The 27,375-nt window shown below is 42.6% G+C and overlaps 1 protein-coding gene across 17 annotated transcripts in view; it reads left to right on the plus strand.

The window, feature by feature from the left end:
• The window catches only part of LOC147024955 (growth arrest-specific protein 7-like), a 239,031-nt gene that overhangs the window by 60,428 nt on the left and 151,228 nt on the right, over positions 1-27,375 (plus strand). Inside the window, exon 2 of one of the 17 annotated variants that reach the window (XM_085885426.1) lies at positions 14,484-14,596. The exons of the other annotated variants lie outside the window; for them this stretch is intronic. The gene's annotated coding sequence lies outside the window, so the exon portion shown is untranslated. The remainder of the gene's footprint in view (positions 1-14,483; positions 14,597-27,375) is intronic. 17 annotated transcript variants of the gene reach the window in all.

Here is a 27,375-nt window from a genome sequence, read left to right on the forward strand (position 1 = left end):
GATTTAATGTCTGAAGCGATGATGGATTCCCTAACCTTGCTGATGATTGTGAGAAGGCTGATCGGTCTTTCGTTGCAGGGATCTGTTTTTGCACCTTTTTATGCAGGGTGGTAATGTTTGCTGATATCCAAGCAGATGGAAGATGACATTGAGCAAATGAGATGGTGAATAGAACAGAGAGAGGGTAAGCAAGAGCAGAGGAGCAGGTTTTTAGGACACATGGGCTGATGCCGTCTGGACTGGTTGCAGAATCTGAGTCAAGGTTAGACAGCAAACTCTCCACCTTGTCAGGAGAAAAGGACACTGACTACAGGAACAGCTGAGTGCAATTGGGTAAGGTGGGTCCAGAAAGCGATGGGTTTGGGATACAAGATTTAGAAGCAAACACGGAGTTAATTTTGAAGCAAACAGTTGCTTGCGCTCAGTTGCTAAATTTATTATCGAGCACTCGGCAAGCATCTTCAGCATTCAAGCAAGCACTCTGTTCAAAACCGTTGATAAGGAACGGCTAGCTTGGCAAGTGATAGCTGGCTGCTTGGTAATGGAACACACCCCTGGACATCTCAACAGCATACAGCACATACAAATGCTGACAAAAGGACAGTTTTTTGAATTAAAGATGTCAAATTTTTTATCATGAATATTTTCATTGTAATGAAAATGTACCTTGTGATCAGTTTTAAAATGTACATAAACTCAGAGGCGATGTTGAGTGTATGAAAGTGGACTTGTACATTTCATATAACTTTGTGCATAACTTTTTTTAAAGTGTGCATGTATATACCTTCATCAATGTGTACGTGTACAAACTGGACATCACAAATATCTCTTGGGAATATCCCTGGCGGTCTCCTGACTATTTTATTTATTGATGCAGGCATTTCACAACCAACCCAATTTTAATGTTTATTTAATTCACATAATATGTGAATTACATGTCCATCAGTTTGTTTTTAAGTCTTGAAAGGCCGGGTGAAAACAAAGTTTTATTTTTTAAAATGAAAAACCACTATTTTCTTTCCACTGCATTATGAGAATTAACATACCTTCATTAGGTGGTGTATATGAGACTACTGCCAATTTGTCTGAATTTGTCCACACTGCGAACAAAGCATGGATTACCTCGTTTGAGTTTTAATCAAAATGTACCTTTGTTTCCTCAAAACGGTACCTTTCTTTATTGATTGAAGACGCGCTGTTCAGTCTACAAATGTACACCAGAGGCTTTTGAACAATGAGAGCTATATGAAGCAACAAAGATGGCAGCAATTTGTGAGCGGCTGGAGGGAAAGGTATGGCATGGCTAATGGCTGGTGCTTGTGATGCTGGGGGAGAGAGGGGAAGGTGTGGCATGCAGAATGGGTGGCACTTATGACCCACAGACACAAACTCAGCTTTATGTATAAAATATCTTCCCTCCTCCAACCTCCTTCTATCCTCCCCCTCCAGACTACCACCCTTCCCCTCCCTCCTCCCACTCCACACTTCCCTTCCCTCCTCCCACCCTCACCCCTTCCCCTCCCTCCTCCTACCCTCACCCCTTCCCCTCCCTCCTCCCACACACAAATTTTCACAGGGTTTTTAACCACATTTGGTAAAAATACGTAATCAAAATAATACCAGCTTTCGATTCTTACCAATCTCTAACTTGCCACGTGTCATGTCTAGATCTGCCCCCTGAGGGATTAATTCATCGATCTGGCCGAAATACGTCACGGTATAGATGTTTATCCTTGTTGCCACGTCATAAATTCAGTTATCAAGTTTCTTGTAGAGCGCTGGCCAAGTGGCTCAAGCACTCAAACAAGCACTCCATTTAAAACCATTGATGAGGAACGGCTGGATTGTCAAGTGCTCGCTGGCGACTTGGTAACTGAACACACCCCTGGACGTCTCGACAGCATATAGTACATACAAAATGCTGCAAAAAAAGAAAGGTTTTTTTTGTTGTTCAATTAAAGATTTCAAATATTAATCATGAATATTTTCGTTGTCATGGAAACATACCTTGTGATCAGTTTTAAAATGTACATAAGCTCAGAGGTGATGTTGAGTGTACGAAAGTGGACGTGTACATTTCATATAACTTTAAAGTGGACATGTACATAACTTCTTTAAAGTGTACGTGTACATAATAAATATCTCTCTACAATTTCCTCGGCCTCCCAACTAATTAATTATGGACGCATTTCATGACCAAGCCAATTTTAATGTTTATTTACTTCAAATAACATGGGAATTACATGTCCATCTGTTTGTTTATAAGCCTTGAAAAGTCCTCGGGGGTGGGGGTGGGGGGTGATGTGCTAATGGTACATAAGAGGTACAAAAAGATTGGTTCAGGTGTGGTTGACATGAGTGATGTCCATTCACCTGGATTGGACCAGAGCAGCAGGCTGCAATTCCACATGGTGGGTCTCCATCCAGCCTGGGTGAACCCTGTGTTTCCCAGGACTGCTTCCTCCTTTTACTGAAGGGTTGGAGGGGGCAGGTCCAAAGAACCCTGGTGATGATCTGGCAAGGGGTTCTGGTTGGGGTAGACAGTACATGCTCCTCACTCTCCCGGTCTCAGCTCAAACTTGATAGAGATCTCACCCAAGAGAGTCCTGGCTTTCAACTCTACTTTCTCCCCAGAATCCGCATTCAAAACCGTCCCTCGCGTGATGCCATCAGGCGCGGCCATTGGTTTGATTGCTCAGATTCAAACGAGAACCAGGTGGTACTCGGCTCGAAAACCGGTGGTTGCATGGTGAGTGAAGAGAAAGGAAAAAAGGTATAAATAAATGGGAAATAAAGAATGTTTAACAGTGAAAAAACGCAAAGAGATGGAGGGGAGACAAGGCTCTGCTAAACACTGTCTTGGCAGACCTAAATTGAGGTTTATAATAGTCTATTTTAAACATGCAATTTGGATGTAACTAATCAGCTAATTAACCCTTTACCATCAAAGCATCTATTTTCCTTTTACAGAATAAATCTCTTTCTAATCACTCATTATCGAAATGCTTACTACTTTCAAGGTGGGTTAGAAAGCTGTAATTTTGTAACTGATGATGTAACTTGAATACCGATGTAACTTGAAGCCAGGATTCATGAAAAAAACAAAAACAGTTACTCGGAAGAGTACATGTACCTATGCCAAGCTGATTAGTTTATGTTTTGCATCCCATAGATCTGGATTTAGACCTGAACTAAAATTGAATCACCTTGTTCTTGTCACCTAATCAACTCATCCACCAAGTTTTGTCCCAACCTTTTTTCAGATATCGTGCTATATATCGTTTTAGCCTCATCATTCAGTGGTGAAGAATCACTTAAAAAATATCGGATCCGGATCTGAATTTGGATCTTCACCAAAATCGAATCAATTCTTCCTTGTTAATACCCAAACCTGCCCACCAAATTTGGTCTGAATTTGTCCACTACTTTTTTTAGAAATCCTGCTATATGTCGTTTTTAGCACTATCTCTCAGTGGTGAACAAGAAAAAGAGCAATCAGAGATTGCAGACCCTCACCAGGACTTCTTTTGAGTGGTGTATTGTTTTTTTTATAGGTTTGAGGGTAAATCCAATATGGCTGCCAAACCATGTGTACAATGAAGTCGAAATTTAAAAACATGTATTCCACATCTCTACTAGATCATAAATTTTAAGTTTCACATTGAATGATTAAGCATTTCCAGAGAAAACATAATTTAATATTTTTCTTCAATCCAATATGGCTGCCAAACCATGTGACCTATCGATGATTCCTTAACAAATGTGTACAACCATGGTTTGGGGAACACTTGTGTGAAGTTTCCCCTCGATTTGTCCAGCCGTTCTGGAGAAGAAGATTAAAAAAAAGATTTTATGGTAAATCCAATATGGCTGCCAAACCATGTGACCTATGATAACATATGTGTGAACGTTTTCTTCCTCGAGGACAGGCAGTCATCCGTGTAAAGTTTCACCTTGATCTGTTCAGCCACTTCAGAGAAGAATATTTTTGAAGGGTTTTTTTTTTCAAACAATATGGCTGCCAAATCACGTGACCGATGATGTCTTGAATTTTTTTCTGTGGATCATTTTATCCTGAGATTACACTCAAAATTTTTCATACTCATCGGATGTGGCGTTCTACATATGCAAGTATGACGTCATACGAGGGCACCTATGATGTCATAAAAATCACTTATTCCCCATTAGAAGTACTTGCCACCTGCCAAGTTTAAATTTTTTCCTTGGTGCAGTTTCAGAGATACAGAGGTCCAAAGTTTTTCCGTTTTTCCAATATGGTTGCCACACCATGTGACCTATGATGTCATAATTATAATTAAAACATTCTACATGAGTAGTTGCAGCAATAGTGAAAATTTTGTCTGAATCTGACAAGCGGTTGTGGAGAAAAACAGTAAAATTCTGTGTGGACAAACAGACAGACAGACAGACAAACAGACAAACAAACAGACACAAATGCAATGTCCTCTTCTTTGGCGAGGGTAAAAATCACTAAAGAAATTCTCGGATCTACATCCGGATTCTGATCTTCCCCAAAATCTAATCATTTCGTCCGTGTCACATACCCAAACTCTTCAAATTTCGTCTGAATCAGTCTGCAACATTTTGTGATATCCTGCTCACAAACAAAGAAACAAACAGACAGACAGACAGAGAGACAAATGGGTGAAAACATAACCTCCATACACCTTTGGTGTCGGAGGTAAAAAAAATTCTGCAAAACTGTTCGTAACTTTCCATAAATGAAAATATCTGCAAACAAAAGCTTTGCTTCTGCTCACAGAGAGTCAGGGGACTGAAGAAAGTGGCATGTCATGTGATTTTGCATTGTTTGTGTGGCATTGCGTAGCCCGAAGGGCTTACGCACAAACGCAAAAAGTTCGAAGGGAGTGGTGATAGCTGTTTTATGCACCTCCATCTGGTCCACAGGAATTTGGTGATGCTCTGACGAGGTCAAACTTGGAGAAATACCGTTTTCCTTCCAGACCAGATGTGAAGTCTTGTAGATGTGGAATGGGTTATTCAGGTACCGTACTTCTGTTCAATGATCTGTTGTCTCCAAATGGCCATCAATCACTGGGTGTCTTCTTAGGTACCATCTGTCAGGGGAACAACCAGTTGCTGCTCGAGGGTGATGTAAACCCTCGTTCAAGCATGTGGTCAAATTTGGCCTTAGCTATCATGTAGTGGTCTGGGGCTAGATGACATGGGTATGGATCAGATGACGCAGATACAGATTTCAAATGACATGGATTACATGGGCACAAATTCAACCTCGATCAGCTGTGGGTGATTTTCTGGTCAAGATGTGGTTTGTGATTTCACCATTGTAGACAGAGTGCGTGATGTCAGGATTTTGATTATAGAGATGGGTGTCATCATAACACGTAGGTCCCTCTGGCTCAGGGTGATCGAGAGTGAGTTGGAGGTGATCCCTTTAACAGCAAGTAACAGAGTCAATAAGCTTTTGGTATTTGACATGTCCAGTGGCCTGCAAAATTATTCACTCCCCTCCAAAGTTTTCACATTTTGATGCTGCCTGAGCTTATTTCATGATGCTTTGAAATCAAACTTAATATATAGAGTCTTCACAAGCTACTCCAAATGGATAAAGCTATAAAATGTGAATAAGTTAGATTAGCAGAGAATATCAGATAATTTTCAGTTACATAAGTATTCAAACCCTTTGCCGAGTTAACCCTAAATCACTTCAGGAGCAAACTATTTGTTTGAAAGGTTACAAAAGAAGTATAATAGGTTTCACTTGTATGTATTTAGTCGTTTAACTTAAAAATTAATATTCCCCACCTATTAAAGGTGCAACTCACTTGGTCAGCCAACAAGGCAAACATGAAGACCGAGGAGCTTTCAAAAGAAGTCAGACATAAAGTGGTGGAGAAACACCGTTCAGGAGAGGGTTGTAAGAAGATTTCAAAGTCACGCATTATCCCTTTGAGTATGGTGAAATCCATCATAAAGAAGTGGAAGACGTATCGTACCACACAGACTCTACCCAGATCAGGTCGCCCATCCAAACTCAGCAGCCGGCCAAGCAGGAAACTGGTTTGGGATGTCACTGTGAATCCAAAAATTACTGAAAGGTCTAAAAGGCTCCATGTCAGTGTTGGGGGTCAGTGTTCATCAGTCAACAATATGTCAGTCCTGCTGTTGGCTTAATGGTTAAGATGCTTGGCCTAAGATTTTAGGGCCTTGAGTTCAGGTCCCTGTCATGCTATTGAATTCACACCAGGTATTGTTGACTCAGCCTGTCATCCTTCCAAGGTTGGTAAAATGAGTATCAGCATGCTGGTAACAGTGGCATTTTATCAGTGGCACAGCTGTCCCCCTTGAAAATGATGTAGCCAAGCAGCCACATTTTTATTTGTAATCATCTATTTATTTTGCCTTCTTAACTCCAGAGATGTCCCCATGGAGAACTGTGCCACGGTATCACCAAGGAAGCTTGTCGAGATCGAAGCTTACAGAGCGCTCCAAGCAATCACTCAAACAAAATGGTTGAATAAGCTTTTAAAAATGAAACGTTTTTTTTTAATATGTATCTATCCATGTCGAAGTGATGGGTTGTATAATGAAACTAGAACGGGCACTCAGTAGAGCGCATACCTTGGCAACACTACATTTTGCCCCCCCCCCCCCAGAAACCGTTGATTGTGAGGGTATTTAATCCCATACCACATCTGCCATCTCATATGTGTTATGATGGCTTAAAAACATTAAATTTCCTGCTGTTTGACACTGATTCACGTACATTGTGCAATTTCTGTATGAACCCCCTGACCTTTTTGGGTGTCGGTGTCAAGTCAATCTGATGACAACTGATCACATTATAAGAAATCAAATATTACACATCACAGGATAGGGAATTGAATTCTAAACATTCTGAATCTACTTACATGCAAATTGTATAAGAATTGACCGCGTTATGATAATAAAGGTCGTTGATCCTCCTGACCTTTGACCCAAACCGCTAACAAAGGTATTGACATCATTGTGTCATATCTTATATCACAAGATTGGGCATTGAATTCACAACATTTTGGCATTGGTTGCACGCAAATTGGATAAAAATCGACCGCACTATGGCAAAATGTCGATTTTGACCTTTTCATGACCTCGACCTTGAGCTTTGTACTCTTAATTTTGTAATTGGTATTAGAGTGTGGAGAACAGAACAGTCAACATTTTGGTGTTGGTTTCATGCAAATCGGATAAGAATTGACCATGTTATGACTAAAACCGCACATTTTGCAATGTCGTGACCCCCCTGACCTTTGACTCCCAACCGCTAATAAGGTTTATTACGTCATTGTGTCATGACACATATCACAAGATGGGGCATTGAATTCTGAACATTTTGGCATTAGTTGCATGCAAATTGGATACAAATTGACCGCGCTATGGTAAAAAGACTATTTTGACCTTTTCATGACCTTGACCTTTGACCCGATCGCTCCCAAAATCTAATCAAATGGTCCTCGGATAATAACCAATCATCCCACCAAATTTGCTGCGATTCATTTCAATACTTTTGGAGTTATGTGAATAACAAACAAACATATATTCACAAATAAATAAATAAATACACAGCGATCAAAACATAACCTTCGCAACAAAGTTTGCGAAGGTAATAAGATCGTACAAAAAGGGGAACGTCAAAATAAAATTGCACATCTTTAGTGAGCGAGCCACTGCCCGAAGGGCTGCATGACAACACAGGGCCAAACGCAACCCAGTGGGGCCTGAACTTTGTTCAAGTCCATGACATATTCAGTGACAGTACAAATACTTTTGCTGTGTAGCACGATGGCTTGGACATGAACAACCAAGCAACTTGCATTGCCCTCGCCAAGTGGCTTCAGCACTCTAATGAAATGGTTGATAAGGAACGGCTGGTTTGGCAAGCGATTTGCGATCATCAATCGGTCATATAAACACCATGCACCCGGAGATGTCTGGGATATAAAGCAATGTCCGAATTGGACAAATGAAGGCTTTTTTTTTTCGCAGTCTGAACTGCTGCTGAGGTTTATTAAGAAGTTTACATTTTGAAATTCAGCTTAGTTTAAGAGATTCTCGAGGTGATGGCATGTGCAGAAATGAAATAAAGTCATGAATGCTGGCGTCTCTGGGCGTTTGTAAGCCTTGCAATGTATCCAGAGATTTGTAGGTATGATGATCAGGCTGTTTATGATATGTGTGAGGAGAGTGAAAAAAATATATCATTAAGAAACCATTGTGGCCTGTTCCAAGTTGATGCATTGTTGAGCAAGAACAAAATAACATGTTGAATGAAGACCCCAGCAAGGGACAGAGGTGACCAAGGATGAGCCCTGATAAAGGATAATTAAATAAGGCCATTAATTTTCTTCAAAAGGGGTGTTCAAATTAACCCTAACACCCAATTTTCATTCATAATAAGATAACCTTGGAGTTCTCTGAGGATGCATGCAAAATTTCAGGCTGCTAGGTTTCATGGTTTTGGAGTTATGGAGGACGGACACACACACACTGACACACACACACACACTGACACACACACACACTGACACACACACACACACACACACACACACACACACACACACACACACACACACACACACACACACACACACACACACACACACACTGATAATTATTATTATGGATATGCACTGTATGTATATATATATATATATATATATATATATATATATATATATATATATATATATATATATATATATATATATATATATATATATATATATATATATATATATATATATATATATATATATATATATATACTGTATGCAATTTTTTTTTGGACATGACACTCCTTTATTGTTGTTTTCAGTCATGAACGTCAAGGGAGTGTGACGTCATTGCATGTAATACGACTGTTGTCACTAAGTTCATTACCTAACATTGATCCTGGTTACTGGTGATAAACAATCGGTGCCATGAAACTAAAGCAAAAAATAGGTCGAATAATCCATTGGTTGTGCAAGGTGTAATGCAGGATGGAAGACTTCTCTATTGTGTGTGTGTGTGCGTGTGTGTGTGTGTGTGTGTGTGTGTGTGTGTGTGTGTGTGTGTGTGTGTGTGTGTGTGTGTGTGTGTGTGTGTGTGTGTGTGTGTGTGTGTGTGTGTGTGTGTGTGTGTGTGTGTGTCATTAGTTGTTATATCCATATGCTTGTTTCAAAATATGGATCGGAATCCTCCCAGGTGTCAAATTATCCACCTCTGTTTTTGTCGGGGGCACGATTCATGGACCTCTCTGTGAATTTTTCTTGTTCTCAAAGTTTTGTTCTGGTGTCTCTTTTGAGGATCGTCACCGAGCCCAGGACAGCTTTAAACTGTAGTTCGTTTGTAGTAAAATTCCAATGGATGATTTTTAAGATCTTCATAAGTTTCTTCCTCATCATACCCATTGTTGCAATAATTATCATTGGCACAATTTCAACACTCTTCAGCTGCCAGGATCTTTCCACTTCATTTTTGCCCCAGTATTTGGTCATTTTCTTGATTTCTGTGTTGTTTAGGCCAAAATTGGTGGGTACTGAAACCTCAATTAGCAATGCCGTCTTTTTTGTGTGTGTGTGTGTGTGTGTGTGTGTGTGTGTGTGTGTGTGTGTGTGTGTGTGTGTGTGTGTGTGTGTGTGTATGTGTGTGAGTTAATGTTGTCTGTGTGCATATATGTTAGTCAAAATCACCAGATACTGGAACCTATCTCCAAAATCGATATTTGATAATTGTGAAAAATTTTGCTTATATTACATTGCTTTTCAATAAAATAGACATGATCAAAGATTTTTGACTTGCACTCTTCAGGATAAAACCGCAAGCAGATGAAGAAGAAGCACCAAACTCTCGTTTATAAAGTTACAATGTAATGTCCTCAACGTTGATGGGTTAAGGGAAAGAAAGGATGGGATTACCTAATTGGTGGAACATCATTCATAATATTGCGGTTTTATCCCGAAGAGTGCAAGTCGAAAAGCTTTGATCATGTCTGTTTTATTGAAATGCATATTTAAATTCTGTTGTACTAATCGAATGTTTGTATTACATTTACAATGGCTGAGGAATATTTCACTTTGAGTTTACTAGCATGCAATTTCTTAAATGAACTTTAAACAGGCATGAATGCTGCTCTTGCTGATTAATTAATGTTCTAACCAAGTGCTATGTATGGTTTTAAAAACACTGTTTGTGATCGAGATTGAAGAATGAGCAGTGGAGGCAGTCATTGACCTTATTTCTGTTCTTGTTGGCATTGAGACCTGCGTTGCATGTTTGGTGTTCCCACCTGAGTGCTTGGCTCATGATGTTGTAAGTGAAGGTCTGTTTCAAACATCTTGCAGCCCAATTGTACCCAGTTTACAAGATACATTTGTAGTTAAATTTTTTTTTTATTATTAGTGGTTAGAAACAATAATTTTGTTGGTGTGCAAAAATTATTAACTGTAGTGGCCTTCAAATCCAAGAAGCCATTCAGTATGGCTGCGAAATCTAACTAAAATTGCAGTATCACCATAAGTTTGTGCATTCCCTGTGATTTTATGTTTGTTTGGGAATTTTTGTTGTGTTAACAGGATACTGAGGGAAATTCATCTAAAAGAAGGTAACGTCAGTCAAATTTGTACAAAACTACCAATTATATTAATTTTAATAACAATCAGCCTTCTTGAAAATTTAGTGGCAATCATATTTGGAAACTTCACTTCAGTAGTGGAAATAATACAAACTATACTCGACCAGCCTGCTTAATTTAAATAGAAAGTCACATTAATGTGACTCGCTCTCTTTATTTTCAGGAGCATTAATTTTTTGTGTATTATATGTTTACCGATTCTGTGATGATTGATGAACTACCAAGACATCAGGTGATGCAGAGGAATCAGTGCATCTAGATATTGAAAGATTCTCATGAGTGTGTTGATGTGATGTAACAAAGGCCAAGACTCTGCCCTTTTGATATCATTCCAGTCACCTGCAAAAAAAACCATAAATACAGAATCAGGACTTCAACTACTGCTGTACTTGTAACTGCCCAACAAAAAATTAAGGATGAAGCCTAAAGATGACCAAAGGCGACGTGGGAAAAATGTTGTTCTATTGCGCTTTGTGTTCAGGATGAAACCGTTACCTGGCTGGAGAGCTTTGTCACAGCTAGATAGCCGCTTCCCAAGCATGCTACTCAACTGGGGAACACTTATCTTGCTACAGATTATAAAACCCAACGACTGTGGAGCAAAAAGAACAAAATGACTAAAGCAAAATGGCACAGAATCAGAGCAGACAGCAGGCAGTTCTGCTTCCATGAGTCATTAAAGAGCACCCAGTCTGTTTCAGAATCTTACAATATCTGCAATGGCATAAACTAGATTGACAGCGCCATAAACCTCACCAGACAGTTTTCTCATCTCCATGAAGGAACGGAAATGGCTTTCTCTGAAGAAAAAAAATAAAATAGAACACACGCTGAAAACAACCCTGGCCTCTGCAGGGGATTCCCTGATTGTGAGTGTCTGCAAGAGAAATGACAAAATAATTCTTCATGAGATCGAAGCTGACCTGCAGATATGATTGCCAAAGATGTGATGGTACACAAGTGCTGCTGTGCTACATTCACAAGTAAAATCAACCTTAGGTGTGCAAAGTTTCAAAATCATAGACAACAGGTCTTGACAGTGTTTCTAAAAGTAACAGAAAAAGTTCAGCAATGGGTAATCAATGCGAAGATGCTACTAATGAAAGACCTGACAAATTTTATGCTGTTTCTTCTTATTCATCATCAGAAATGAAGTCATGTCTGCTGTACAGGTTTGGATCAAAAGCTATATTTTGGCACCATAAATGGCAGGTCTGAGTTTGTTTATTCAAATGAGATATCAAGTGGAAAGTTCTTTCATAAGTCTCTTTGGGGAAGGAAAAAAAGAAAGAAATAGAGAGAGAAAGAGAGAAAGAAACAAGTAGAGGTACATTCAAAGTATACTGCCCCGATGCCAAATAAATATATAACATATACTCCAGCACACGATATTGCCGGGGCACTTTTGTTCCCAAATTTCAGCTTCTGAGCTCAAAGGATGGCTGAGATATCACCTAGACAAACAAGAAAAATAAATGACATATCACTCAGTGACACTTGCCGAAGTGGGACGGCACTCGGTGGGGATCTTAAGGGGTCTAATATTCTAAAAGGTTTATGGGATCTTCGCGGTGTAAAGGGGTTTATAGCGTTTTACAGAGCCATCATGGCTTTCACGGCTCTAAAGAGTTTAAGGGGTCTTTCCCAATCTGACGAGTCATCCTTATCACACACCCAACCTGTCCACCAGGTTTTGTCCGAATCCGTCCATAACACAACTTTTTCCGAATCCTTCCACAACTTCCAGATCTGCTTTCATATCCATTCAGATTCAGAAAAAATTTTCAGATCTTCACCACAATCGAATCGATTAGTCCTTATCACACACCGAACGCATCCACCAAGTTTCATCTGAATCTTTCCACAACTTTTTGAGGTATCATACAATATCATTTCTAGCCCCATCTCTCATTTGTGAAGAATCATTTAAAATTAAGTAATTCTTGTATCCAGATCTGGATCTGGATCTTCACCAAAATTGAATCAATTCGTCCTTGTCACACGTCCAACTTGTCCACCAAGTTTCATCTGAATCCATCCATAACATTTTGAGATATTGTGCTATATATCGTTTTTGGCAAGATCTCTCAAAGGTGAAGAATCACTTGAGAAATTCTCAGATCCGGATCCGGATCTTCAGCGACATTAAGTGATACTGTCTTTGGCTGGTCACATACACACATACACAGAAAAAAAATTTCAGAACGATTGCTTGAAAACTGGGGCCAAAATTTGTGTGACAGACAGACAAACGCAACAGACCAACATACTTGGCAAACATTTCTTTCGCCAACTAACAAACAGTAACAAAAACTGAGTGTAACTCCATTCGTTTGGTGCCCAGCGATGACGTCATGCAGTGCCTGTATATGGAATTGGGAAGGAATGCTGAACAATAATTGGAGAGAGAGAGAGAGACTGCTTTTTGCGGAGAGTGTGACAAGAGGAAGTGATGACGGTGCAGATGAGTTGAAATTTGCATTCACAACTAGTCTTCACATCCGTGATGACATCCAGTCTGTGCCTTAACTTCCATGGCCGTCATGTCCAGCTGACGTGACAGAACACAGCATAAGGTTGCCCAACACTTTGTGCAAATCACCACTAATTACCCATGGAGAAATTTGTACAATGAAACAAAGATAGAAAATAAAAATGTCCATTCTATCCACCCAGTCACTAGGTCACAAACTCCATGTGATTTTCAAGGTCAAAGGAGTGAACTTCATTGGCGGGATAAACGAATGGCAGGCGGCTGGACTCCAGAAAACTTCATGGCGGGCGGGATAAAGAGTATGACCCGACCTTCAAGGAATATTCTTTCCATCGGCCGCAAGACATTGTCTATGCAGCAAATAACAGTCACATGATTACTGTTAAGCATGTCTTGCTAGACAAAGAAAGTTAGTAAGAGACGGGGAACTTTCTGGAGTGACTTTCATAAACAAACACCAAAACTGTACAAACAAATCGCTGCTTCAAGAAATGGCTACTGCAAATGTAGAACACCTGATGTCACAAGATGAACTCAGGTTTTACATCCCTCATGGTTTGGTTCATGATGTCCCTACTTAACCTTTTTTGGTTGGAACAAAAATGACAACAAGAACCGAGAGCATTCCAGTCAGGTCCATTATATGACAGGATATGTGGCACAAGAACCACTTAAAAAAAGAAAAAATTGTATATGCTGTCGAGGCTCGAATGAGAACTAACACAGAACATACAACAAGGGGAGCAGGAGAACACAACTGGGACTGCTGGGAGAAGCCACGAATTCTGAGCCTACGCAAACACAGTCAGTAAACCGCCCAATAACTTGGCGCGAGTCCATTACACTATAGCTTCAGACAAGCTTTAGACATGTATAATAAGCAGGACACTTGACCCATCACATTTTCCTAATGTAGCAAAACTGTTGACAACATTGAATTCCAAGATGGTGGAGAAACCACAAGAAACAGACTTTACTGAGAAACTTATTCAAATTAACTTTGATTTGAATGGAGCTGTACAACGCATTTAATAGGTGGTGCCAGGATGGAACTACAACATTCAGAGCTCAGACCTTTCATCATACAGAGAGAAATTAGAGATACTGCCATACAGAAAAGGTTATTGTAAAACCATCTGCAAACACCTGATCACAATATCATTTACACGTTTGTGTGCAAATCGGTGGAAATGACGAACAAGAGAATGGAAAAGGTTCATACTTTGTTGTGGCAGCAGTTCAAATGGGAACCTGGGTCATAGCTATTGATGTCATCATCAGCAATTACACATGTGACGCACTAATGAAGTGCATTGTCTCACACATCAGGGTCCTTTCCAGACAGCAATCTGCTTCATGGCATGACCTGGTTGTCTGTTTTGTAGTGCTGCGTTGAGCCACAGGAATTTTTGTTGAGGTTTCAGTGGACAAGGTTCTACAAGGTAAACATCACATTAGCAAGGTTTTTAATCGCCATTCATTAGCTGCAGAGGCAATTGGTCGAATGGTCATGAAACTTGAAATGTTATTGAATAATTGCGAACGGTAAGGTTTTGTGAATTTGAATGTTTATATTTCACACTTTCATGACTTGTCAATATATTGCATGGATTTCTTAATATATTTTTCATCTTCAAACCATCTATGCATTGGAGTCGTATTTCACAGTATCGGCCAAAAAAGTGTTTTGGCAAAATGGCAACCATATTGGATTTAGAGGTCACTGCAATAAAATATCATGAGCACAGCATGCAATTATTATAATTAATGACATAACCAATTAAAAAATCATGATGAATGTAGCTTGTAAAGAGAGTATAATGGGATCATAGAACCAAGCAAACTACAAGAATCGGTCATCGCTACGTTTATTGAGATCCTCGATTAAAATTGCATCTAATTCAATTTTTATTTACGTAGTGCTTTTTCTTCCAGTTATTTACAGTTCTGTCTTCGAGTAGCCTTTATAATCTGGTGCTTTGCAAACATCTTGTTCTCATTCGTTTTGATTGATTTTTCAACGGATAGTATGATGCGGTTATGCTTGATTTCTACCCTTGCAAGAGGACATGGTGGTTAAGAGCCACATGTACATTATGACACTTGGATATCATTCTAAGGGTGACGACACAGCTCAATTAGCGGTGTGCATGTATCTATTTCATGTGTAAAAGCAATGGGGAGAGAAATAAATTGAGGAAAATAGAATTAAGAGCAGTAATAGAAGGTGTAAGGGTATCAGGCAGAATGGAAGGGATGGAGATGTAGGAGTTGGGGAGAAAAAGGAAAGGAGATAGCAGTGAGGGGAGAGAAGGGATGGGGAATATTTATTGCATCCTGGAGGAAACTTCTATTTTACACATACATAATACTGTATTTGGTACCTAATTATGTCTGAACTGTCTGCTTCTGGAATTGATCTGTGACTGAGAACTGAGTCAAATCCAAATAAAACTTCCTTTCTTGTGCAATGATGTTCTTTCCTTAAGATGATCGAGTGGGTGTTTGGTGGTCGAGTGCCCTTTCCTTAAGATGGTCAGCTCAAGGTCTTCTAAAATCTGAAATCATGTTGATTAAAAGGATCCAGTGGTATCTTTCATATTTCTTTCCCAAGAATAACCTTTGGCATTTACCCATAAGGACCCTGCAGAGACAATAAATGGGATGTGGGTATTAAGTTTAGTAAATGGGAAGTACATCTAACCTGTAGATGTTAAGTGAATAAACAATGGGATGTGGAGACAACACAGTCATAATTGGCCAAATTGAATGTGGATAAGCATGATGACCAGGTGTATTTTCTATATCTATATTTCTCCTTGTATTTTTCTGGAGGGTGTCCACAAATTACTGTTCCAAATTAAAACTGAAAGTAAGAAAATAATGAAATGGGATGCACTTTTGCCGTTTTTCTTTTGCCGATGCACATCCTGGCTGCGACGCTTTGAGTTAGTCATTTTTATTTTCTCTATCGTTATTTTGGATCCAACAATCTCAAACCAACCAATGACAACAGCAAAAAAGGAACCTGCGCTAGTGCGCGGGTTTGCGCACCCCTCTGCGGTGCCAAGGCTGGAACGGGAAGTGGGGCAGGGCAGCTCCCTCCCCATTGGTGGAGGCCCAGCATGAGGCGGTCGGAGTGGGGCCACGCCCCCCTTCAAGAGCCTTCTGGAAACGCTTCGAAGGGAGGTGGAGCCACGAACGGGGCAGAGCCCCGCGCTGCGAAGAGTGGAGCCCCGCCTTACAAAAGGCAAACGGACGCGAGGCCCTCTCTCTCTGATCGTGGCTCATGTTGGCTGTAGCTCTCTCCAAAAAAGGCACCAGCTCTCTCTCCAAAAAGGCTCGGTCTCTCTCCTTGGGTCTCGCTCTCCAAAGCGCTCCCTTCCTCCTCTCTCGTTCCTGAGCTCGTGGCCCGGCGCGGCCTGTTGGTGGGGAGGCGCCGCAGTGCGGCCTGTGGTGGACCTGTGCGTCCAGACGAGGGGTGCCGGAGAGGGTTCGCCGGCCGCGTGGGAGGCCGGAACCAGGAGCGACCGTGCTGACGGTAGTAGGAGAGGAGGACTCGACGGTCCATGAGGGAAGTCACTTCTTTTCTTTTCTTTTCGGGCTTTTGTATGTGTGTTTGTGGTGCCAGTCTTGCAAAGTAAAACCTGTATAAGTGACTGTGCTGTAAATAATTGCCTTTTATTCGGTCGTAGTGCCTTCCTTTGTTCCTATTTGCTTGCTTTTGTTCCTATACTATTTGCCTACTTACATGTGTGAAATAAAGTGCTTGCTTGTTGAACTGTTCCCCCGTTTCGCTTTGTCCTTTCCTTTGTTGAATCTCCATCTTGCATCACGTAAGGGATTGATAGTGGGTTTAAAACACCCGGTAACCAATCTGAACCGTCAAGGTCGACGATAACTCCGCTCGGTTATCCCTGTAGCACGGAACGAGCCGCTTAAGCGGTTCGAGTCCGGAGTCGACCTGTGGCGTGGTACAACCCCTCGGTAGGTTACCCGTGCGAGTACTTAGGTATATCGACTTTCGGCGATTCACCCTATTTCGTGCGGGTAGAATGTGGACTGGGTTGTGGTGAGGTTAAACCCCCACCCGTGACTAGCTCCTCGGCGATAGTTCCAGGAGGGTCACGACTGAATTGTCCATTCCGGTGGGCGACGCGTCGCGATTCGAGTTACGTGGCCGATCGCATGCCGGGCGGGCGAAAATCGTAACAATATTTATAAGGTGTGTCTCGGTGGCAGAGTGGTAAGGTTGCTGGCTGGTCACCTCTATGTGGATTCGGCGGAGTGGATTCGAATCCTACCGGTGGCATATGTAAATCATGTGTCATGGCCGAGACACGGTGGTTTCCTCCGGGTTCTCTGGTTTCCTCCACCAGAGAGACACACCTCGCAATAATAATCTGAGCCGTGGAGAGATACTCGACAAGCCCTAGGCTTCTTATCAATCCACGTTAATATATCTCGATTATTATTATTATTAGTATTAAGGTGTGTTAGGTGTCAACTGCTGAAATATTGCTTTCTATTGTAGGAACTGCCTTTGTGTGGACCTGGTTGAACCATGGCAGAACATGAACGTGATCGAGGAAGAAAATACCAGTCTGGTGCGGCCAAGCGGAAGGAAAGCATAGCAGCCGAAAGCGAACGGAACAAGCTACCCAAAATTACAAGTTGGCTTAAGAGTACAACAGCCACAGTCGGGTTATACAATGAACAGGATAACAATGCGAAGGGAAACATAGCTACGACTACGTCAGCAGTATCTGCTGTTGGCCCTGCTCCTTGTTTCAGTGCTGCTGATGCTAGCGGTGATAAAAACTCAAACGATTCTGCTTCAGAATGTGGTTCAGAAGTAGACAGTGAAACGGCTGAATATTATGAAAAAGACATTGGCCTTTGGCCAGACCAGCTACCAGAGAAGTTCCGAAACTACTGGATCGAGAAGGGTAGTGCACAATGTCGTAATGTTGACAGTGACTACAAGAACTCCGCTGTCCGTGATGGAAATAAAACTCGTCATTGTACAAAAAATTTGTTCAGTAGAAAACATGTTATCTGGAGAAGAAATCGATCTCAGTTGGTTGTGCTATTCTGAAGAGACCGGCCGTCTGTTCTGTTTTATTTGCCGTCTGATGTCACCCATGTCAGACACTAAAAGTCGGTTTACATCCGGGTTCCAAGATTGGAAACACGCTAGGGAGTCGATAGAAGGACACAGCAATTCAGATCAGCATAAACAGGCAATGTCGAGCCTGGCCAGCAGAAAATCATTGCAAGGCCGCGTTAACGCTGGACTAGTTCATCAGTACGAGTCAGAACAGCACTACTGGCACGAAGTGCTACGATGGTGCGTGGATGTCCTCATGTTTCTATGTGAACGTGGTCTGCCCATCCGAGGTGACGACGAGGTGATCGGTTCGGTACATAACGGGAATTAGCTGGGAGTGATGGAGCTTCTGAGCAAGTACGACACTTTCCTTGCGGCACATCTCCATAAACATGCTAACAAAGGGAGCGGTAATGTAAACTACCTCTCATCGACAGTATGTAACGAACTAATCAATGTGTTGGGTAGAAAAGTTCTGAGTGCCATTGTAGCGGAAGTTCGGAGGGCCAAATATTACTCCATATCGGTGGACTCCACTCCAGACGTGTCGCACACTGACCAGCTATGTCTAACCATCCGCTACGTGTTGCCAGAGGGGCCAGTAGAGCGTTTCTTGACATTCGTGCCCTTACTGAATCATACCGGAAAGGAGATCGCAGATGTAGTTCTTGATTTTCTCCAAACGAACAAAATTCCGATCTCTGACTGCCGCGGTCAATCATACGACAACGCCAACAACATGTCTGGAAAATACCGCGGCATCCAGGCACACCTAAAAAGTCGTTGCGAATTCGCCGAGTTTGTTCCTTGCATGGCTCATTCTCTCAACCTCATCGGGACGTGTGCTGCTGAGTGCTGCACGGCTGCTGTGACTCTGTTTGGTATCGTTCAACGGCCGTATGTTTATCTCGTGAAGTCAACCTATCGTTGGCGCAAACACCGCGATGCACTGAAACACATGCCAGTCGTCAAGTGCTTGTCAGATACACGGTGGTCGGCCCGTGCAGATGCTGGAGTAGCACTGGCCAATGGATTCCAGCAAAATATCACGGTACTTGACGATCTTGCAATGGATGAACATCTAAACACAGAGGCCAAACATGAGGCATCTGCTATTCTGAAGGAATTGGAAAAACTTGAGACAGTGATTCTACGAGTAACGTGGCAGGAAATTCTAAAGAGGTTCAACGTGACAAGTCAGCAGTTACAGAAGCCGGGGCTCGATTTGAACACGGCAGTGAAACTAATTGAATCACTGACAGAGTTCGTACAGGACCTACGGGAACGGTTCGACGACTTTGAACATATTGCTATTGATAAATGTGGTCACAGCGAGTACGAAGACCATCAGCGACGTGCTCGAAGGAGGAAGCGACATCATGATGAAGTAGACAGCGCCGATGACACCCAGTTACTGCCCAGAGAGAGATTCAGGACCACATCCTACATACCCATCATTGATCAGCTAACAACGTCACTAGGAGATCACCTCAAGGCCTATGGAACACTCCGTCAACGTTTCTCATTCTTTTCAGAAATAATGACCATGTAGACGGATAAGCTCCGCGACTCCGCTGCAGACCTGGTCAAGAGTTACCTGAACGACCTGGAACCTTCTCTGGTTTCGGAAATTGTACATTTCCAGGCATTTCTCAAGACGATGCAGACAGAAGACTCGGAAAAATTGTCTGAAACTACTATGTTTTCCACAATCCACAACTACGATATGGTGGCAGCGTTCGCCAACGTGGAGATAGCTTTGCGGGTATACCTGTCAATGTTTGTCACGAACTGTACGGGAGAACGACCATTCTCAAAATTGAAAAGGATCAAGAACTATCTGCGTAGTATGATCGGCCAAGATCGTTTGGCATCGCTGGCCATACTGAGTGCTGAACACGAACTATTCAGGAGAGCATACCCAAGGAGTTGCTGTAGCTGTGTCCAATAAGCTGACCCCAATGATAATTGAGGTAACACCGGTCAACGAGCGTATTATGAGATTAAGGATTCGTCACTCCTTAGGTGTCATTTCCCTGGTCTCTGTTTATGCTCCGACTGAGGCGAGTGATCTCACCGTGAAGGATGCATTCTACGCCACACTCGAGTCTGTGGTTGATCAGTGCCCCAGACGAGATACACTTCTAGTCTTGGGGGATTTCAATGCATCGACTGGAACTGATTGGGATGGTTATGAGGTGTGTGTTGGTCCCCATGGGTCAGGAACTATGAACCAGAATAGCACTAAGTTCCTTGACTTTGCAAGAAGTCATGGACTTAGGGTGGCTGGTTCATGGTTTCAGCGCCCACAAGCTCATCGCTGGACTTGGTATTCCAACGCTGGCGGTGTGGCAAAGGAGATTGACCATGTCCTCATTGACGGTCGTTGGAGGATGATCCAGAACTGCAGGGTCTACCGGAGTGCTCAGTTCCTCAATACTGACCACAGGCTTGTTGTAGCAACTCTAAAGCTACACCTTAAATCCTGGAGAATGGTACCATCCCAGCTGAGACTGGATGTTGCCAAGCTCAGGGATGAGAGAGTAGCTGAGGAGTTTGCGAACAGGCTGAGTGGACACTTGGGGGGTCTGGGTGCTTTGGGGGGTCCTGAAGAGTTGTGGAGCGCCTTCAAGACCACCGTCCTTGATGTTGCCGGTGGATGCCTTGGAGCTCACCTCAGGGCAAAGAAGAATTTTGTCTCTCAAGGGACACTGGATACCATTGACCAGAGTCGCAGGGCCAGGCTGAATGGCAGAGCTGAGCTGTTCAGGGAGCTGAGGCGTAAAACTGTACGTGCACTGAGGGTGGACAAGGAGGCCTATGTGCGAGGAATCTGTGAGGGGGTAGAGCATCCCCTGTGGACAGGTGATTCTCGTCCCGCTTACAGGGGAATTCGCGCATTACGTTCATCCAAGCCCATCCCTCGGAGCACTGCAGTTCGAGCAGAGAGTGGTAGGCTCTTGACAGAGGAGTCTGAAGTGAAGGCCCGCTGGGCCGGTTACTTTGAGCGGTTGTACCAGGCTGATCCCCCAGCTGTCGAGTTGGACGTCAAGGGTGTTACGATCCCTGTTGCTGACCCTCGAATCAACTGTGGTCCACCTACGCTTGTGGAAACACGGGCTGCGGTGAACCAGTTGAAATGGGGCAAAGCTCCAGGGATCTGTGGCATCCATGCCGAACTTCTCAAGGCTGGTGGAAATGCTGCACTCGTGTCGTTGCATGCAGTTTTGTGCTCTGCCTGGAACACAGGCATCATCCCAACTGACTGGAAGAGGGGCCTTGTTGCCCCTCTCTGGAAAGGGAAGGGTGATCGCCAAGACTGCAACAACTACCGAGGGGTGACGCTGCTCTCAGTGCCGGGCAAGGTCTTTGCTTGGATAATTCTCGATAGGGTTCGCCACCATCTGCTTGAGCACCAGCGTCCAGAGCAGTCAGGCTTTACACCAAAGAGGTCAACGATTGACCGTATCCTTGCACTTTGTGTCCTCACCGAACGCAGACGAGAGTTTCGGCAGGGGCTCCTTGCAGCCTATGTTGATCTCTGTAAAGCGTTCGATTCAGTGAATCGGGATGTCCTCTGGAGGATTCTTGGTCTTCGTGGGGTGCCACCAAAACTGATCGATCTGATGTCTGAACTCTACTCTGGTACTGAGAGTGCTGTGAAGTGTGGTGGTACCATCTCTGACTTATTTCCAGTTGTTACTGGAGTTCGTCAGGGATGTGTACTTGCCCCCACACCTTTCAGCACTTGTATGGACTGGATTCTAGGGAGGATGTCGGAGAGATCAAGTTGCGGTGCGTCATTTGGGAATGTCAAGATCTCGGACCTTGATTTTGCAGACGATGCAGTCATCTTTGCGGAGACTTTAGACATCCTCTTGGGGGCCCTCGATGTGCTGAATGAAGAGTCGGAGCCGCTGGGATTACGGGTTTCTTGGGTCAAGACTAAGATCCAGACTTTCGGTGACATCTTGGATGCTGCTGTCCTGTCTGTGTCTGTTTGTGGTGAGGATGTTGAGGTCGTGGAGAGATTCACTTACCTTGGCAGTGATATTCATGTCTCTGCTGGCTGCGAGTCAGAGGTCAATAGACGTCTGGGTCGGGCCTGGGGAGTCATGGATTCACTGGATCATGGGGTGTGGCGCTGCCGGTACCTGTGCGGGAGGATGAAAGTCCGAGTCTTCAGGTCCTTGGTACTTCCAGTCTTGCTCTATGGGTGCGAGACTTGGACTCTGACCAAGGATCTGAGACGGAGACTTAATTCCTTTGGTACCAGGTCTCTTCGGAGAATCCTTGGCTATCGCTGGTCGGATTTTGTGTCCAACGAGCGGTTGCTGAGAGAGACTCGGATGAGATTTGTTACCTGCATAGTCCGTGAGCGTCAGTTGCGGCTGTATGGACATGTGGCTCGTTTTCCTGACTCTGATCCTGCTCACCAGATTCTCTCAGCGAGGGAGTCTCATGAGTGGAGGAGGCCAGTGGGTCGACCACGTGCCTCATGGTTGCAACAGGTTGACCAGCATCTCAAGGAGATGGGGATGGGCCTGGCATCTGCCTGGGGGATGGCCAGATGGAGGCCCCTGGAGTACCGGCGGAAAGTGGACGCAGCGACGTGCTGTTCTGGCACATGCTCCCATACCTGACCTGACCTGACAGGAGAGCAAGCACACGCGAAACAATCGAGGACTTTGCGCGAATCAAAGCCAGGAAGAAGCTAAAAGATTCTGTCGGTTTTTAACATCTCGCAAATATATTGTAGCAATTATCCCAAAGTGTGCAATAATGCAATCTTATCTGCAAAAACGACAAAAAAAAACTTTCGACATTGGGATTTGAGATGATACCATCACGTTTTGGTTTTGCGATTATTTTCTCTGTTCCGTTGTTTTCATCCATAGTGGTGTTTCTTGTATATCAACTTTTGTTTCTAGTAGTTTCTGAAATACATGTTTTTACACATAAACCGTGGTTTTTTTTCTTTTGCCCAGCCTAGGTTGGTGCATTTATATATGAATACTTTATAAGCATATATGAAGTAAAATTGGCTGTGGCCCTGAGAGGGCCCCGCGTACTTCTAGGGTCCAGGGCCCCACAACACATAAATCCGGCCCTGCACCACACGCTAACCATTGTGCTGCTGGGTTCAAGTTCTCGGACCTAATGGGGAGTCTCAGAGCCCCCAAATCCTGACTAATGTCTGTTAATCTTCCCAGAAATGTGGAAAATGGACTCGTCTGAGAAGAGCACACATCGTATATAGGAATCCGTCACTTTTGTCTATGCGTTGCAAAATGTCCACTACAAACTCCATGCATCGCGTGCAGTCATCCTGCTTGTGTTCCTGCACCAGCTGAACCTTGTACGCATATATCCGCAGTCGCATGTGCACCACTTTATGTAATGTTGGGTGGTGTAGCAACAACTCCATGGCAGCAGTCCTGATGGACTTTTAGGGGCTGCGCTCCAACGACTCCTGAACGTGTTAAACATCCTCACCACTTGTGCTAGGCCATCATACCCTCTTCTTCTGCAGGGTGCTACCAGTCTCCATAAACTTTTTGTGCCATTCACGAATCCTTTTGTCTCGGTGGTGGCTGCCTTCCCTTGGTCATCCTGAAGTTTTGTTGAACCTGTATAGCTGATTTGGTCTCTATAAACCAGGAAACGCGCTGTCCTTTTTCTTGTGGGAAACACATAAACCACATGTCACATGTGAATGAACATCTTTGGCTATGAGTGACAATGATGATTATTTTTATCGATCTATAATTCCAGCAGTGTGTGTGTGTGTGTGTGTGTGTGTGTGTGTGTGTGTGTGTGTGTGTGTGTGTGTGTGTGTGTGTGTGTGTGTGTGTGTGTGTGTGTGTGTGTGTCTGTGTGTGTGTCTGTGACCACTGTTTCTTGACAACCGCTAGTCCGATCTAATTGAAACTTGCCAGGTATATTGCTGGGGACCCGAGGATGTGCCTTTTCAAGGTTTGATATTAATTGGACAAGTGCTTCCCAAGTTATGGCCATTTATTTACCAAACCAATGACAGGACACGTTGTTGCGTGGGCGTGGCCGATGGGGAAGGGAAGCTCAGCCGCGTTCGCCATTACGGATTACAACATACGGACTTCCGGATCCATTACGGGTTACAACGTACAGACTTCCGGATAATAATGACTTCGTGTATTCTAATAATTTCTCGATTTCTTGTGCGCATTTCTAGATAAACACAATGCCCCAAGTTGTGATCGTTTTCATATTAGACGGTGTATAAATTTCGGTAACATCAGAGTGCTGGTATGCTCCGAACCAGGAAGTAAATTTTTTTTCTCTCTCTTCTCTTTTTGTTTTTCCTTGCCATGACATTGCGAAAAGGTAAAATACGTTGGCGCTAATGGAATAATTGGGTATTAAAACTAAATTGCGAATAATCGTAACTGCGAATAATATTCGAACTTCCGGGCCACGCACGTACGGGTACTCGAGAGCGAAGAAACGGCCTGAGTGGTTGTTGTTTGTTGCTCGTGGTTTGAATTTTTTTTTTTTTTTTTACGGGCACGTACTAGTATTTATAATTTTACATTATTATTTTAGCTATACAACTGCCTATCCTGAACTGAATCTATGACAAACCATATACATGGCCTTCATTAATTCTCCTGGTGATGTACATGTGATTTGTTTCATTTTGGGGGAAAAAAAATTACAGATTAAGCACAGCTACTTGGATCATCATTGGCTAAACTGATGGTAATGATGATTAAATTGTATTCAAGACCCTTTGAGCATTTTTCTCTGCTAGCTGTACAAAATCGAAGTGTCAAAAAGGAAACAAAGGTTGATCATTCAATTAGAGTGCTGTTTATTGACTTTGTCCAATCGTGATTCACTTGTTACCGCATCCCGTCAGTGAAAAGAAAGTGCTGTCAGTATCAAGCTACTTGGATAAGTGTGTTGGTTTAATGCTAACGAGAGATATTTAAACACCTGCCATATGGAATATTTTTTGTCATGAGTAAATTGTTTTGTCGTTTGTGTTTTATTTTATTTTAAGAGGAACACATTTCGAAAGTCCGCAGTAAATTGCAAGCAAAGTGACAGCCGGAGATGCACGGCGAGTGTATGGAGTGTTCGTGTAATTTGTGGGTTTTCAACGTGATGCAAATTGCCGTGCGGTCAAGTCATTTTCACGGTTGCAATTTGGTGATTACGCTGAATGTTCAGACTAAAGATAGTAAAATGAAATGAACGGCCTCAACGGTTGAGCATTATGTTTACGGAGGGTGAATTATTATTTGAGGATGGATTGTTATCGGGCTGACTTTAAATCCTACGTGTTATGGCCAAACAAATTGTACTTGCCAATTGGTATTTCTGGGAAGGATGTGGATTATAACGTTAATTTAAATAATTCTCTTACCTTTTTAAATGGCTTTTTAAAAAATATTGTGTGATCTCCAAACATGGCTTATGACCTTAGTGGAAAAGAAAGGATCAGAATTTAAATTTATTTTTCACAGCTTAATGCTTTGTTCATTAGAAAGCATTGCACCCAAAATGTACTGTAAAAAAACCCCAAAAAAATCCACCGGGAATAGAAAGGAAAGTTACAAATCCATGAACGGTCAAAATATACTGTGAACTAAAAAAAAGAGGAAATCAAAACTGCTTCCATTGATACTTTGAAAAATGTTCTCGACAGTAAAACAATATAAATGCAATAAATGAGTGTTATTGGTATCGATAATAAGATTCATTTTTTTTTTCAAAAATTTTTTCAAATTTTTCAAATAAATTTTTTTCAAATTTATTTTTCAAATAATTGTATGCAGCTGTTGGCTGTGGGTTAGTATCAGTTGTGTCAGTGGCACAGCAGTGCCGCTGATGCAGTGCCTCATGTAGGTTGGAGCAGCAACTTCTAATTTGTTGAGGCCTCTTCTTCGTGAAGGACAGCATGAGTTTTTTTTTTTTAATGTCCACAAACTAATGCTGGCAGATGGGACACTTGGTGGTGCAAAGGTGAGAGCCTCTCCAATGAGTCTGGGAGGATGGGACACTTGGTGGTGCAAAGGTGAGAGCCTCTCCAATGAGTCTGGGAGGTCAGTGGTTCGAACCCTGAATGAGTCATAACAAAGACTTATAAAATGTTTGTGCTGCTTCTTTGCTTGAATCAGCATTCAAAAAAAGAGCATGGAAAAAAAAATACGGCAGTGGTTGTGAAAGCTTGTTGCGTCTAATGACCTCTGCATTGAATAATGGAAGTTGTACGATTAATTATCCCCATGCTTTTTGAAAAAATAAAAACGGGGGGATATTGTAATCAGCTCTGTCTGTCTATCATGCTATCTCCTCCAAAACGTTTGTGCAGAAATTCACCAAACTTGGTAGTTATGATCACCACGTGGCAAGAAGGTGCGAGAGCAGTATTATTTTTGGCCCTGCCCTGGGGTGGGGTAAAAGGACAAATTACAAAAAATACAATTATGGGCACATTTTTAAATGAAACTTTGTATATGCAATCAACATTGGGGGAAGCATTAAATATGTAACGATTTTTTAAAATTTTATTCGTCCTTGGGTTCATACCCCAGCGGGTGGGGACTTAGGGTTATGGGAATCAAACATGAAAATTAATTTAACTCAAAATTTGATATTGGTCCATTCCTGGTGGAACTTTTTGCCATCTTTCAAGTTTGCTTTCGGTGGGAAGCGTGGGGATTGACAATGGCACGCCATCGACCTCGCACTTGTTATTATCATTGGTGAAACTGGCGCTTCACAGTTGGTTCACAAAGTGCAACGTCCATTTGATAGACGTTAAGCAAGGTGTCCCATCCACTAGCATTGGTCCTACGGTGTCCTTCATGAAGAGTTATCACCAGCACCCTGAACAGATTCCACAATTTCTGGCCAGATTCGGTCAAACGTCAGGCCTGGTCAGCTGGTTCACAGCTTAGGCCAAAAACCTTTCCTGACCGACCTCACAAGGTGGGAATAAATGGGGATGTAAAGAAAGTACTGCAGTTGTCCATCAGTTTTTCAATGTGCCTTGTCATGGTCATTCTCTCAGCGAGGGAGTCTCGTGAGTGGAGGAGGCCAATGGGCCGACCACGTGCCTCG

This window comes from Eptatretus burgeri, chromosome 6 (genome assembly GCF_056783735.1).
Source record: "Eptatretus burgeri isolate ZD-2024b chromosome 6, Ebu_testis_v1, whole genome shotgun sequence".
NCBI classification, from domain to species: Eukaryota; Metazoa; Chordata; class Myxini; order Myxiniformes; family Myxinidae; genus Eptatretus; species Eptatretus burgeri.